Here is a 14,707-nt window from a genome sequence, read left to right on the forward strand (position 1 = left end):
CAGTCTACATTTTATATCATCTCTACTTCAACCATCATCAGTTATTTTGCTTCCCAAATAGCAAAACTCCTTTACTACTTTAAGTGTCTCATTTCCTAATCTAATTCCCTCAGCATCACCTGACTTAATTCGACTACCTTCCATTATCCTCATTTTGCTTTTGTTGATGTTCATCTTATATCCTCCTTTCAAGACACTGTCCATTCCATTCAACTGCTCTTCCAAGTCCTTTGCTGTCTCTGACAGAATTACAATGTCATCAGTGAACCTCAAAGTTTTTATTTCTTCTCCATGGATTTTAATACCTACTACAAACTTTTCTTTTGTTTCCTTTACTGCTTGCTCAATATACAGATGGAATAACATAGGGGAGAGGCTACAGCCCTGTCTCACTCCCTTCCCAACCACTGCTTCCCTTTGATGTACCTCGACTCTTATAACTGGCATCTGGTTTCTGTACAAATTGTAAATAGCCTTTTGCTCCCTGTATTTTACCCCTGCCACCTTCAGCATTTGAAAGAGAGTATTCCAGTCAACATTGTCAAAAGCTTTCTCTTAGTCTACAAATGCTAGAAACGTAGGTTTGCCTTTCCTTAATCTTTCTTCTAAGATAAGTCGTAAGGTCAGTATTGCCTCACATGTTCCAACATTTCTACGGAATCCAAACTGATCTTCCTCGAGGTCAACTTCTACCAATTTTTCCATTCATCTGTAAAGTTTTTGCATTAGTATTTTGCAGCCATGACTTATTAAACTGATAGTTCGGCAATTTTCACATCTGTCAACACCTGCTTCTTTGGGATTGGAATTATTATATTCTTCTTGAAGTCTGTTGGTATTTCACCTGTCTCATACATCTTGCTCACCAGATGATAGAGTTTTGTCAGGGCTGGCTCTCCCAAGGCTGTCAGTAGTTGTAATGGAATGTTGTCTACTCCCGGGGCCTTGTTTCGATTTAGGTCTTTCATTGCTCTCTCAAACTCTTCACGCAGTATCGTATCTCCCATTTCATCTTCATCTACATCCTCTTCCATTTCCATAATATTGTCCCCAAGTACATCGCCCTTGTATAGATCCTCTATACACTCCTTCCACCTTTCTGCTTTCCCTTCTTTGCTTATAACTGGGTTTCCCTGTGAGCTTTTGATATCCATGCAAGTGGTTCTCATTTCTGCAAAGGTCTCTTTAAGTTTCTTGTAGGCAGTATCTATCTTACCCCTAGTGAGATAAGCCTCTACATCCTTACATTTGTCCTCTAGCCATCTCTGCTTAGCCATTTTGCACTTTCTATTGATCTCATTTTTGAGACGTTTGTATTCCTTTTTACCTGCTTCATTTACTGCATTCTTATATTTTCTCGTTTCATCAATTAAATTCAACATTTCTTCTGTTACCCAAGGATTACTACTAGCCCTCGTCTATTTACCTACTTGATCCTCTGCTGCCTTTACTACTCCATCCCTCAGAGCTACCCATTCTTCTTCTACTGTATTTCTTTCCCCCATTCCTGTCAATTGTTCCCTTGTGCTCTCCCAGAAACTCTGTACAACCTCTGGTTTAGTCAGTTTATCCAGGTCCCATCTCCTTAATATTTAAAATTCGTCATGTAAATATTTTCATGTAATAAATAACTGTGCGATGGATAGACCCTGAAGATAATCTATGAAATGATGTATTTGCAATGGCACCCTATTCATTAGGCAATAACGACAGGAAGCCACAACGTCTAAGTACTATAGGTTGCCGTGAGCTTTGCTCCTACGGAACAAACACCGTGGGAAATCTGAGTTCTGCAACTCTGCCACCAGACTGGCAGATGGCAACAACAGCATTCTGGCCAGGCCTCTAGGCAGCACGCACGGTGACAGTAGAAGTCATCGATGTACTCTATCGCACATCTTCCTGCGCCCGCTGTGCCACATGCCAAAAATAGGCCCGCACGTATCCTACCATGAGGCAGCTACTTAGGATGGTGCACAGCTTGGCAAGCCCCTTCCACTGCAGTGAGCAACCGACAAGAAGATTTCAGCAATGCGTCGCTGCGGACTCGGCCACTATCTTCCACGACAGCATGCCACCTCCTCCACCTACACTCTTAAGTGTTACTGGCTAGCTGGGACTTGGGATAATTTCTACTGTTTTTACTTCACTGACAAGATAGTGCCAAGACTTTACTTTGTGCTTCTATCCTTGCCAGACTTATAAATTTTCTATACTGTTTGACCATCAGAACTCTAAGATACTCGTATTTCGAAAGTTCACTTCTGTGACTTAAGCTAGTGTGCAGACTTTATTTTCAAACCCAAGATTTAAGAAACTTCCTTTATGTTAAATTTTGCACACCTTTAAAGAGTGTTGTACTCTCACTTATCAAATGATTATTTTCTCTTGTTGATTGAACTTTAATTTTGTTTCCCACTGGAGAACTATTGTTTATTTTTCACTTGTGGAAGAACTCTGTTTAATTTCAGACTTGAAGGGACTTTACTTCCATAATACATTGTGGACTTTGTTAAAGTTGTGTTCAAGAAATAAACCCATTCTATTAAGACTACCTGTGTGTCTCTCTAGTAGTATAGCAATAATCAAACTGAGACCCAAAGGCTGCATGTGGGCCGAATCAAGTATTTGTGTGGCCTGCTTGAGCCATGGCACGGCTCTCGGGCACAAGACGCTATTGCTTACTCCTCTGGTTGAGGTTGGCACTATGTGCGATCGCGAGTGCCTCCTGTCGGAGGGAGTCCTAACGGGCGAGTGAGTACGAATACGGGAGTCTGGGGTGGACAGCAGGGGAGAACGGACATTGCGGCCACACTCTGAGGTGATAAGAGAAGAGTTGTTGTGCATGGCCGAGAAGGGAACGTTGAGCAAGGCGGCAGTCAACATCGCTTTCCGGGGGACAGAGAGGTGCGGCAGCCCAGCGAGCAGACACCAGCTCCTGGAGCAGTGCTCCGGTTTGTGGACATGATGTGGGTCATATTTTGGCGCAGTATAGTTTGCTTGGTACGCATCTGCTGCTCCCTTTATGCCCACATGTGTTGTTCTGCCTATATGTGCATTGAAAAGGTTACGCTTCGGTTGGAACAGTGGCTTGTGCTTTACGTTCATGCACCCTGACTCATTTGTTTTGCTGCAGGCAGCTGTAATTTCAGAGACTTTTTTTTTCGTCGCGATTATCTTAGCCAGGTGGTGCCTAGTATCCGAGAATAAGACAGCTAATGTGTGACCTGTTTTGGGTTTTGGAGTCCTGTTTGGGCAACCTAGTTATCATGCACACAAATGTATTGCTGCCGAGTGAGGTTAGCCCTAATCTTGTGAAACTGAGCTTTCAGTGACCGGATCATCTGCAAATTAATTTAACATTTGTGGTGTGTTGTCTTTTTGCTTTCAATGTTGAATTTATTGTCATTCATTTGTGTATGTTTCGCCGTTAATGATAACTGTGAGTAAGATAGCAAGGTCTTGAAGGGCTTGCGTATCATGACTGTATTTTGGCTACTGTTTAATTTAATTTCTTGTTTACCAGTCAGGTGAAAACTTATGCCAAGTTTACTAATTTCCGCCTGCGGTCCGGAAGTTGGTTTGAACGAAAATCCGTGCGTAAATCTTTACTGGGCTTAACTGTTAACTGATCTTGCATTGAACTAATGCCATTATTAAATTGTTTCTCATGTGCTATAAATGTATTACCATAGACAGGGAAACAGGGCACATTCTGTGGTCGAGGGGTAGGCACGGTTGCTGCTTTGTGCATGACGTCTTGTCGCTCGCTATCATTTCCCGCGTTAGTACGGGCAGCGTTAGATTTGGTTGCTCGTGGTTGTATGGCTGCTAGTCAGCTGTGCCTGCTCCCGTTTCAGGGTGTGCCATGTTTCATAAGGCGTACACAGACTTTCAGTCACTGTTACTCCTGTGTTGTTGTTGGTCGCTTACCAAAACGTTAGTCTGTTTTAGCACGGTGGCCACTAGGCCGTGACGATGTCGGTTGATGACCAGCGTTGGGGCGGTCGTCCGCTCTGAGTGGCTTCGGTCACTTGGACTTGGCAGTTACCTTCTGATTAAATGGATCAAATTTGTTTATTTTAAATTCTTAAGTAGTTTGTGAGAAAAGTTGTAAATGAGCTTTTCATGATTTTACACAATTCAAGCATTTTGGTAAGACATTTTCCTATTTTATTTAAATTTTTATTTAAATGAAAATTCTTTATTGGGGTTATTCACCTGTTGAAGCTTAACATAAAATTTGTAACTTAGCTTTCATGATTGTACTTAATTTAAGCATTCTTGTAACGCAGTCCTTTATCTATGTTTTATTGATTGGTAATTCTTTATTGGTGTTATTCACTGGTTGAAGGTTAACATATGTTTGTAACCAAGTTTATGTCCTTGCTCAATTGAGACTTGTTAAGAGCCTTTATTGCTGGAAGATCATTAAAGCTTGGATGCTTGTAATTGTGAATACTGTTGTCTATGTTGTGGGCTACCCTTCCACTTCCACAGCCAAGCTGTCCTACCTACCAGTACTTTATATTAACATGCATCTAGCAACTAACAACCAAATCCAAAAATGTCAACTAACTTCAAGTCAGCTAACATCAGTTCTTAGGGGTGTAGCTTTCCTGTACAATAACAAACAAAAATACTTACAGCGACAGTAGTATGTTGAGATATGCTTAATTTTAATTGGGGTTTGGCGAATTCGACCGTCAGCTAAGTAAAGTTGGCCGCTTACCTCAATGGCAAAGGGATTAGTAGCATGGCCACTAGGGGGTTAGATGATGTGAGAGGGGGAATGTCTTACTTTTTATTTTCCAGTACTGACAGCTCAAGGGCATGTGCAACTCATACTGCCATACCGCTCAGCTGCTACTGCATAAATTTTGACAGAGAAGTAACATTACAGGTAGGGTCATCTTCAAATATGTAGCAAGGAGCATTTAATTAATTAAAGTGGGTGTAATACAATGCAGTGAGTAGAAGAAAGGCATTAAAATCATACATCAAACTTCTATGATGATGTTTCATATTCAACAGTGCATTTAAAAATACAGGGTGTGTCAAAAAAATGTATACACACTTTGAACTGTCATAGACAATTTATTTCCCATTCTACAAGGTTAAATATCTGTGAGAAAGTAATGTTATGTTTCTTCAACAGGTGGCAGCAGTGGCAAGGAAGTAACTGCAACATGGCAGACATGCGTTTGAGCTTTGAAGTGCAGAAACAGATAATTAAGTGGTACTGGAAGTTTGAGAATGTAGGTGCGGTTCGAAGACAGTGGAGAAGTGAGTATGGTACAGAACCACCTTCAAGATTAGCAATTACACGTCTATGAGACAAATTCAAAATTCATGGAACAGTGTGTGATGTGCATAAAGGTCGATCAGGGCGACCTCGTACAGCTACAAGTGATGATTCCATGACTGCGGTCTTGGAACTGTTTCAGCGTTCGCCTAAAAAATCTTCAAGGCAAGCGGCACGTGAGAGTAATGTAAGTGCTAGTAGTGTGCAATTCATTCTGAAGAAAGGCAAGTTTTGTGTGTACATTCCAAGGCTGGTGCAACAGCTAAATGACGACGATCCAGATCGAAGTTTAGAATTTTGTGAATGGGTTCAGGAGATGGTGAGACGTGAACCAGGATTTATGGGTAGCATAACTTTGTCAGAAGAAGCCCAATTCAAACTCAATGGAATTGTCAATAGTCACAATTGTGTGTACTGAGCTGAAGATAATCTTCACATTACAGTTGAAAAGGCTGTGAATTTGCCTGGTGTAAATGTGTGGTGTGGTTTGTTTGCAAGGGGCTCATTGGGCCTTTCCGCTTTGAAGATAATTACTGGAGAAACATATCTAACAATGCTTGTTGACTCCATATTCCATGCCATTCGTGCATTACACGGTAATGATGAGTTTTATTTCCAACAAGATGGCACCCCGTCGCACTATCATAGCGACGTACAAGCATACCTTGATCACAAAGTGCCAGGCCAGTGGATAGGACGCAGGGGACCAATCAAGTTTGCTGCACACTCTCCGGACCTCACGCCACTGGATTTCTTCTTATGGGGCACAGTAAAACATGAGGTGTACAAAGGTAAACCACGTAACCTGGGCAAACTTTGGAATGAGATTCAGGCGGTGTGTGCAGAAATCTCATTGGACACTTTGGTATGATGTATGGAATCAGTGGTGACTCGTACTCAGAAATGTATTGATGCTGAAAGCCACCAGTTTAACATTAATCACATTTGCAAAGTACATTTATTTTTCCAATTGGACTTTAAGCTTTCCATTTCCAGAAATTTTAATTTTATAACGGGAAATAAATTTTCTATGATGCTTCAAAGTGTGTATACACTTTTTTGACACACCCTGTAGATAAGTATGAACATTATTATTAATCAAAGTCATCACACCCATAGTAAAACCAATGGCATTTCACCATGAAACTGTAGTGTAACATCTGTTAGATCATTGAGGGTAGCAGAAATCTGAAACAGAGAACAGTCGACACAAAACATTCCAAATGGTGCTTACTTTTAATGATAAGTACTAGGAGGTTGGCCAACTTATCATACCCTTACTATAGCTAGTGTAGTGGCAGCTCATAACACACTAATTTATGAAAATTACCAGTTAATAATAAGATTGAGACATATGCAGCCTTTTGTGTGCCACACACTGTCAGTATTAGCTCTTGAGCAAAAATCTTTGACGACCACTGCTCTAGTTGATATCTCCATGGAACCGGATATGCCAGTTTTGCTACAAAATATCACAGTTAATTCTAAATAATCTGTGTAATCTTCTTTAAGTTGCTGTTCTGTCAAAGCATCTCAAATGAAATTGAGAATTTGAGACATACTGACTTGATCTAAGTGTTGCTTGACCATTCAATGCTCAATTACAATTGGTAGTTACCAGTTTTATTCAAATCTTCATTAACAATTGACAACTCAGAGTGGAATAGGTTTAGAAACAAAATATACCATGTGGTGTAACATATCACCTTGGTGATATACGTGGCATTTACTGAACTGATGAATATGATCGCCACCATAAAAGCTGTATTTAAGTTTGGTATTTTATCCATCCTCAGCAACTGTAATTGTATATAAAGAAATAATGAATAACCAATTGCATAAAAGGCATTTAATTTCTTTACTAATTTCGGACACTTTGTGCCCCTCTTCAGAAGGTTATATCTATTATATTATTTGCAGGTGTCAACTGTAACATGCATACAGCAAAATGCCCATGGTCATCTGGTTCACAGTGCCTGGTCAGAATTTTGGCGTTTAAGTAGTGAGCTAGTATAATATGCCATTTTCAAGTTTGATTTCTTAATGTGGAGGTATTCTGGAGTGGACGGAAACAGTGTATCTGTAAGCAGGAATGACAGTAGCATACTCACCACATTTTGAACTATCTGCCATTTGGACTGTTTATTCCATGGCATTGGATCTTGCCTCAGAGATATGATGCATATCCTGCAGGAAGAACTCCTATGACAATCACTACAATGGCATCAAAAAATCAGAAGCAATTTTGGATGTCACTTTTCTGATAGTTGTCATTCATGTGAGAATGAATGTCAGTTAATATCAAATGAAATTGTAACTGATACAGTTCTGAAGTGTTGTATGAGGTGTTCAAGTACTGTAATGAATCAATCAATATGTTGATGTTAAAGAAAAAGACTCATACAATTTCTTGTAAGAACAGAACTTGTGAGAGACCTTTTCAGTTTCCAGCACAGAAGGAGCTGCAGAGAGACATGAAGTCTATATCAACAAAATACACAACTATCCTGAACTGTGAATTTTAAACATAGGAGGTCAGAGTTATTAGTCAACTGAGACCAGAAATTTATTTACATGTATAGTACATCACATAACATGTGGACTGGGTAGAATGTTTCGTCTTGGCAACCCAGTGCAGAACCAGAAAGATGAGATGAGAATCTGATGAGAAGAAAAAATTAACAGTTTTTATTGGAAGAATCTTTAGTAAATAAATAGCTGTTGTGCTTAGCAATGGGGGTCAACAGCCAAGATTATGCTGCAGTGCAAAAGCAACTGACAGCACTGAAACTTAGGAATTTTGAGAAGATTTGAATATTCATTGAACAATCATTAGATCTATTGACTACAAGTACGCTGACAAATAAATTAATTAGTACATGAAATAGATCATTGAATAGGACTTATGGAGGCTTCAGTTGTGTCACCAGTCCCATGATGATTTTACAGCAGCTGCTGCATATCACATTTGTGGTTCGTCAACCTTCAACAGTGGTATCTTCAACTGTTGCACTCACCTTCCTTCAATAGTGCAGTCCGATTATCACATTTATCCAGCTACCCATCAGGATATCAACGTAGTGAGCCATGCAAGAAAAATTTGGTGTGCTGTATAAAATCCAAGTTGAGTAGTTTTGAATTCTTTTTGGCAGTGGTGTTTGCATTGTGAGGTATACTCCAAGTGGATTGACAACCAAGGTTTGATGTTGTAATACAGCTTCAGGGCCTGAACTGTTACAGTGTTAAGATAGTTTTAACTACACAAACATTATTATAGTTATTATATGTCTATAGTTATGAGAGGCATAAAGGTGCACTACACACCGGAAGCAGCTATTAGGGTAGCAGAGTACGTGTGGCGTGCACATGGGGGTTTTTTAGGTTAGAGGGACCCCCCCTTGGGCGAAACGATAAAATACCTGACGGCTTACCAGAGAGGACATTATCATCATTGATAAAGAACGTCCGTCCTCAGAGACCAAAAACAGGAAAAGTTAACGTAATATTGGTAAACTGCAGGAGTATCCAGGGCAAGGTTCCTGAATTAGTATCTCTTATTGAAGGAAATAGTGCGCATATAGTATTAGGTACGGAAAGTTGGTTAAAACCGGAAGTGAACAGTAACGAAATCCTAGACACAGAATGGAATATATACCGCAAGGATAGGATAAACGCCAATGGTGGAGGAGTATTTATAGCAGTAAAGAATTCAATAATATCCAGTGAAGTTATTAGCGAATGCGAATGTGAAATAATCTGGGTTAACCTAAGTATCAAAGGTGGGTCAGATATGATAGTCGGATGCTTATATAGACCACCTGCATCAGCAACCGTAGTAGTTGAGCGCCTCAGAGAGAACCTGCAGAACGTCGTGAAGAAGTTTCGTGATCATACTATTGTAATAGGGGGAGACTTCAATCTACCAGGTATAGAATGGGATAGTCACACAATCAGAACTGGAGCCAGGGACAGAGACTCTTGTGACATTATCCTGACTGCCTTGTCCGAGAATTACTTCGAGCAGATAGTTAGAGAACCAACTCGTGAAGCTAACGTTTCAGACCTCATAGCAACAAATAGACCGGAACTTTTCGACTCTGTGAATGTAGAAGAGGGTATCAGTGATCATAAGTCAGTGGTTGCATCAATGACTACAAGTGTAATAAGAAATGCCAAGAAAGGAAGGAAAATATATTTGCTTAACAAGAGTGATAGGGCACAAATCGCAGAATATCTGAGTGACCACCATCAAACGTTCATTTCTGAGGAAGAGGATGTGGAACAAAAATGGAAAAAATTCAGAAACATCGTCCAGTACGCCTTAGATAAGTTCGTACCGACTAAGGTCCAAAGCGAGGGGAAAGATCCACCGTGGTATAACAATCATGTACGAAAGGTACTACGGAAACAAAGAAAGCTTCATCATAGGTTTAAGAGTAGTCGAATCATAGCTGATAAGGAAAAGCTGAACGAAGCGAAAAAGAGCGTAAAGAGAGCAATGAGAGAAGCATTCAACGAATTCGAACATAAAACATTGGCAAACAATCTAAACAAGAACCCTAAAAAGTTTTGGTCATATGTAAAATCGGTAAGCGGATCTAAATCCCCTATTCAGTCACTCGTTGACCACGATGGTACCGAAACAGAGGACGACCGAAGAAAGGCAGAAATACTGAATTCAGTGTTCCGAAACTGTTTCACTGCGGAAAATCGTAACACGGTCCCTGACTTCAGCCGTCGCACGGACGCCAAAATGGAAAATATTGAAATAAACGATATCGGAATTGAAAAACAACTGCTATCACTTAGTAGCGGAAAAGCATCCGGACCAGACGAGATACCCTTAAGATTCTACAGTGATTATGCTAAAGAATTTGCCCCCTTTCTATCAGCAATTTATCGTAGATCGCTGGAAGAAAGTAAAGTACCTAGCGACTGGAAGAAAGCGCAGGTCGTTCCCATTTTCAAGAAGGGTCATAAATCAGATGCGAATAATTATAGGCCTATTTCGCTTACGTCAATCTGTTGTAGAATAATGGAACATGTTTTGTGTTCTCGTATTATGACGTTCTTAGATAATACAAATCTCCTTCATCATAACCAACATGGATTCCGCAAACAGAGATCATGTGAAACTCAGCTCGCCCTATTTGCCCAAGAAATTCACAGTGCCATAGACACTGGCGAGCAGATTGATGCCGTATTCCTGGACGTCAGGAAGGCATTTGATACGGTTCCGCACTTACGTTTAGTGAAAAAAATACGAGCTTACGGAATATCAGACCAGGTTTGTGATTGGATTCAGGATTTCCTAGAAGAAAGAACACAACATGTCATTCTTAACGGTTCAAAATCTGCAGATGTAGAGGTAATTTCGGGAGTACCGCAAGGAAGCGTGATAGGACTTTTATTGTTTACAATATACATAAATGACTTAGTTGACAACATCGGTAGCTCCGTGAGGCTATTTGCAGATGACACGGTTGTCTACAAGAAAGTAGCAACATCAGAAGACTCGTACGTACTCCAGGAAGACCTGCAGAGGATTAATGCATGGTGCGACAGCTGGCAGCTTTCCCTAAACGTAGATAAATGTAATATAATGCGCATACATAGGGGCAGAAATCCAATCCAGTACGATTATGCCATAGGTGGTAAATCATTGGAAGCGGTAACGACCGTAAAATACTTAGGAGTTACTATCCGGAGCGATCTGAAGTGGAATGATCACATAAAACAAATAGTGGGAAAAGCAGGCGCCAGGTTGAGATTCATAGGAAGAATTCTAAGAAAATGTGACTCATCGACGAAAGAAGTAGCTTACAAAACGCTTGTTCGTCCGATTCTTGAGTATTGCTCATCAGTATGGGACCCTTACCAGGTTGGATTAATAGAAGAGATAGACATGATCCAGCGAAAAGCAGCGCGATTTGTCATGGGGACATTTAGTCAGCGCGAGAGCGTTACGGAGATGCTGAACAAGCTCCAGTGGCGGACACTTCAAGAAAGTCGTTACGCAATACGGAGAGGTTTATTATCGAAATTACGAGAGAGCACATTCCGGGAAGAGATGGCAACATATTACTACCGCCCACATATATCTCGCGTAATGATCACAACGAAAAGATCCGAGAAATTAGAGCAAATACGGAGACTTACAAGCAGTCGTTCTTCCCACGCACAATTCGTGAATGGAACAGGGAAGGGGGGATCAGATAGTGGTACAATAAGTACCCTCCGCCACACACCGTAAGGTGGCTCGCGGAGTATAGATGTAGATGTAGATGTAGAATGGTAATAGAGTGGTTTAAAAATTTTAGTGAGAAATTGAGTAGCAATATAAAGGATTGAAGAAACTGGGCATGAGATTAGACACTGCTAATGCTAGTATAGAGAGTAGTACATTAGAATTAAAAAATTAAATACAAACAACAGATACCAAAATTCAGTGTCACATCAATGAGTCACATAAGGAAAACAGGAGATTAATAATAAAATATCTCAATTACAAATGATTCTTTTTACCTTAACAGAGGAGTTATATTCTGAGGCAATTAAACAGTGTGATTCAGTACTCAATGAAATGATGGAGCAATTTAGGGACTTAAGCAATTAAAAGAAATAACTGAACTGGAGTTGAAAGCAGTATGTGGACAAATCTCAGACACATAAGTAAGGTTAAAAGTGTAGGAGCAAAGCAGCAATTTGGATGTTAGTGTTCTTTCAGGCTCTATCTTTGCTAGTTTGGAGAAGCACTTAAGTGATTTAATTGAACATAAAGTACAAGAGAAGATTGAATCATCCATCAGCACATCTCATCCTAATGCAGAGAAAGATAAAATGGAAAGTGAATTTAAGAAACTTTGGGGTGGCAGCACAGTTTGGGCATTTTACAATTTTAAGCAGGCTCAGTTGGTAGCTAAATTTTTGAGTCATCCTAAAATGCACCAACCCTTTAACTGGCCACAGATGCATCAGAATGTGGACATGGATGTGAGTTGTTTCAGGGAAGATGGGATCCCAATGAGGGAGAAAGTTTTAAGAATGGTATTTTATGTGAACTTGCTGTCTGTCAGTGCAGTCTTAGTGCACTGATCTACAGTTTGCCTCTAGTGTTGTGGAAGTGTATATTCTCTCTGCTGTCAAATACATTTAAGTTTCTTTTCACATAAAGCAATGCTGTGCACCTGTATAAGTTTACAATTGTCAATATCTTGAACTCAATAAACAAAGGTTGGCAGCGTTCCTCATGTTTCACTTTGCACATAATTGTGATTATTGTCTTCATTCTTTTCAGATTTTTGTTGACATAGATATGTCCCAATATCAGTATGCTGCAGGAAATGTAAGACTGAAATAGACCATAATATGTCACTTTCAGATACTCATTGGTGACTTATAAAATGATATTTATCTTAATAATATGAATATTTATATGTGTGTTTGGAGAGAGAGAGATTGATTTTTGATTGAGATTTTTACTTTAAGTTGTAACTGGTAGCTGAATTTTGGTTACTGCCTCCTTGAACGATCAGCTTCTGCACCAGGTGGTGATCTATTATAATTTGGAGGAAGTTATTATTCTTTAAGGTTTAAAATACGACTCTGTTAGTTACTTGGGCCATATTGTGGATAGCTTTGAGCCCAAGTTTTCATAGCTTTTCATACCTAAGGGACCACTGTTGTAAGTGTAGTAACACTGTTCACGTAACGTCGCACTTCACTTAGCGTAGACCGGGACTGTGTCCTAGGCATGCCCGATGTTGACTGACTGCGCACGGCCTGTCCTGCCGGAGTTGTTGTTGTTGTTCTTGCTGTTACGCCGGCAGAGGTCGCGTCCGAATTCTCGCGTGCCCTCTGGTGGACGGGACTCTACTGGCGGCAACTACCGTCCGTGACGCGCCGTGCCAATGTGCGCCTCCCGCAATCTTTCTGGTGGCTACTACAGTAAGTAAATAAGATCAAACAGCAATCTGGTTTCGTGAGAAAAGGAGATTGCTTAGCACATAAACTTCCTTCAAACTACACATCCTGCTGCATAAAAATTGGTCAGTGGAGTTCAGCACCATACTATTATACAAGAACATAATCCAATTACTGCAATTAAGAAATTATGAGAGGTTGTTATGTATTGAATGATAACTGTAGAGAATGCATTTCCTTTCCTGTATTTTAGTGAACTTTGTACACTTACAGTTCTGACGATTGATAGCCAGCATCAACAATGAAGTTCACCTCCTTTTCCAAAAAACAAGATATTTCTATTCTTCACTTTCAAAAAATTTGTATACACAAATGTTTGGCAACTATTATATATACTTTACTTGGTTTTATCACTGAAATAGCAATTTTCATTAAATGTAACAATACTTTCTAAGCGACAGCCTAGTAATACGTACTCTCTCTCACTCTCTCTCTCTCTCTCTCTCTCTCTCTCTCTCTCTCTCTCTCTTTTTTTTTTTTTTTTTTTGAATCAAATTTACATTTACGGTATTTACACACATTACTGAGCTTCCTGAGCTTCTCAGAATAAAATCAGGCTCAAATTAGTTAAAAAAAAGGGGGCAGCGAGGCTCACATAACAGACTGTATCTATCAGTCTTGCAGACAGAGCTAAATGTTCTCCTCATTTCATTTTGAATCAATGTAAAAGACTAGTATTTTTACTGATTACTTTATACAGCTTTAGTTAACCACAGAATTAGTTCCTCTGTTCGATCAGGATTACAAAGGAGTTGATAAGAAGTAAATCAATTCATTGCTAGTTATAATTTTTCCTGTGTAGACTAATGCAATTCTATGGTGGCATGGTGTGTATTCTGCAGTGCTGTCTCATCTGCATAACACACTACTGAATTAGCTCCTATGTGGTATGATAAATGATTAATTGCGATGATGAACAGAAATGGACCAAAGACCAAACAATGTAGGTCTCCAGTCCCAACTTTCTTCTGCAAAGAGTGTCAATTTCAAGTGAGACAGACTGTCTCTTGTTGCTTAAATATGACTCAATTACAGCTAAAGTTGGGTTGTGTATATGATAAAATTCTGTTTTTGCAAGTAGGGTGTTAAATGACATGCAATCAAAGGCTTTGCTGAGATCAAAAAGCACAATAGATACCAGATCCTTATTCTGAAATGCAGTTAACACATGGCAACAAATTTAGTGGCAGCAGTAGTAGTTTTTTTCTATGCTGGAATCCCAATTGCCTGTCAGAGAGGAGCTCATGCTTTTTGAAATAGTTATTTATCTAGTTGTACATTAGAGACTTGAAAACTTTGGAGGAAATGGGGGAAATAAAATGCTGCCACCAGTTTTGGGCAGATGCTTATCTCCCTGCTTAAAGATTGGTATCACTGGAGCAGTTTTGGTGCATCAGGGAAAACTCAAGATTGTAAACA

This window comes from Schistocerca cancellata, chromosome 10, assembly GCF_023864275.1.
Source record: "Schistocerca cancellata isolate TAMUIC-IGC-003103 chromosome 10, iqSchCanc2.1, whole genome shotgun sequence".
Taxonomy (NCBI): domain Eukaryota; kingdom Metazoa; phylum Arthropoda; class Insecta; order Orthoptera; family Acrididae; genus Schistocerca; species Schistocerca cancellata.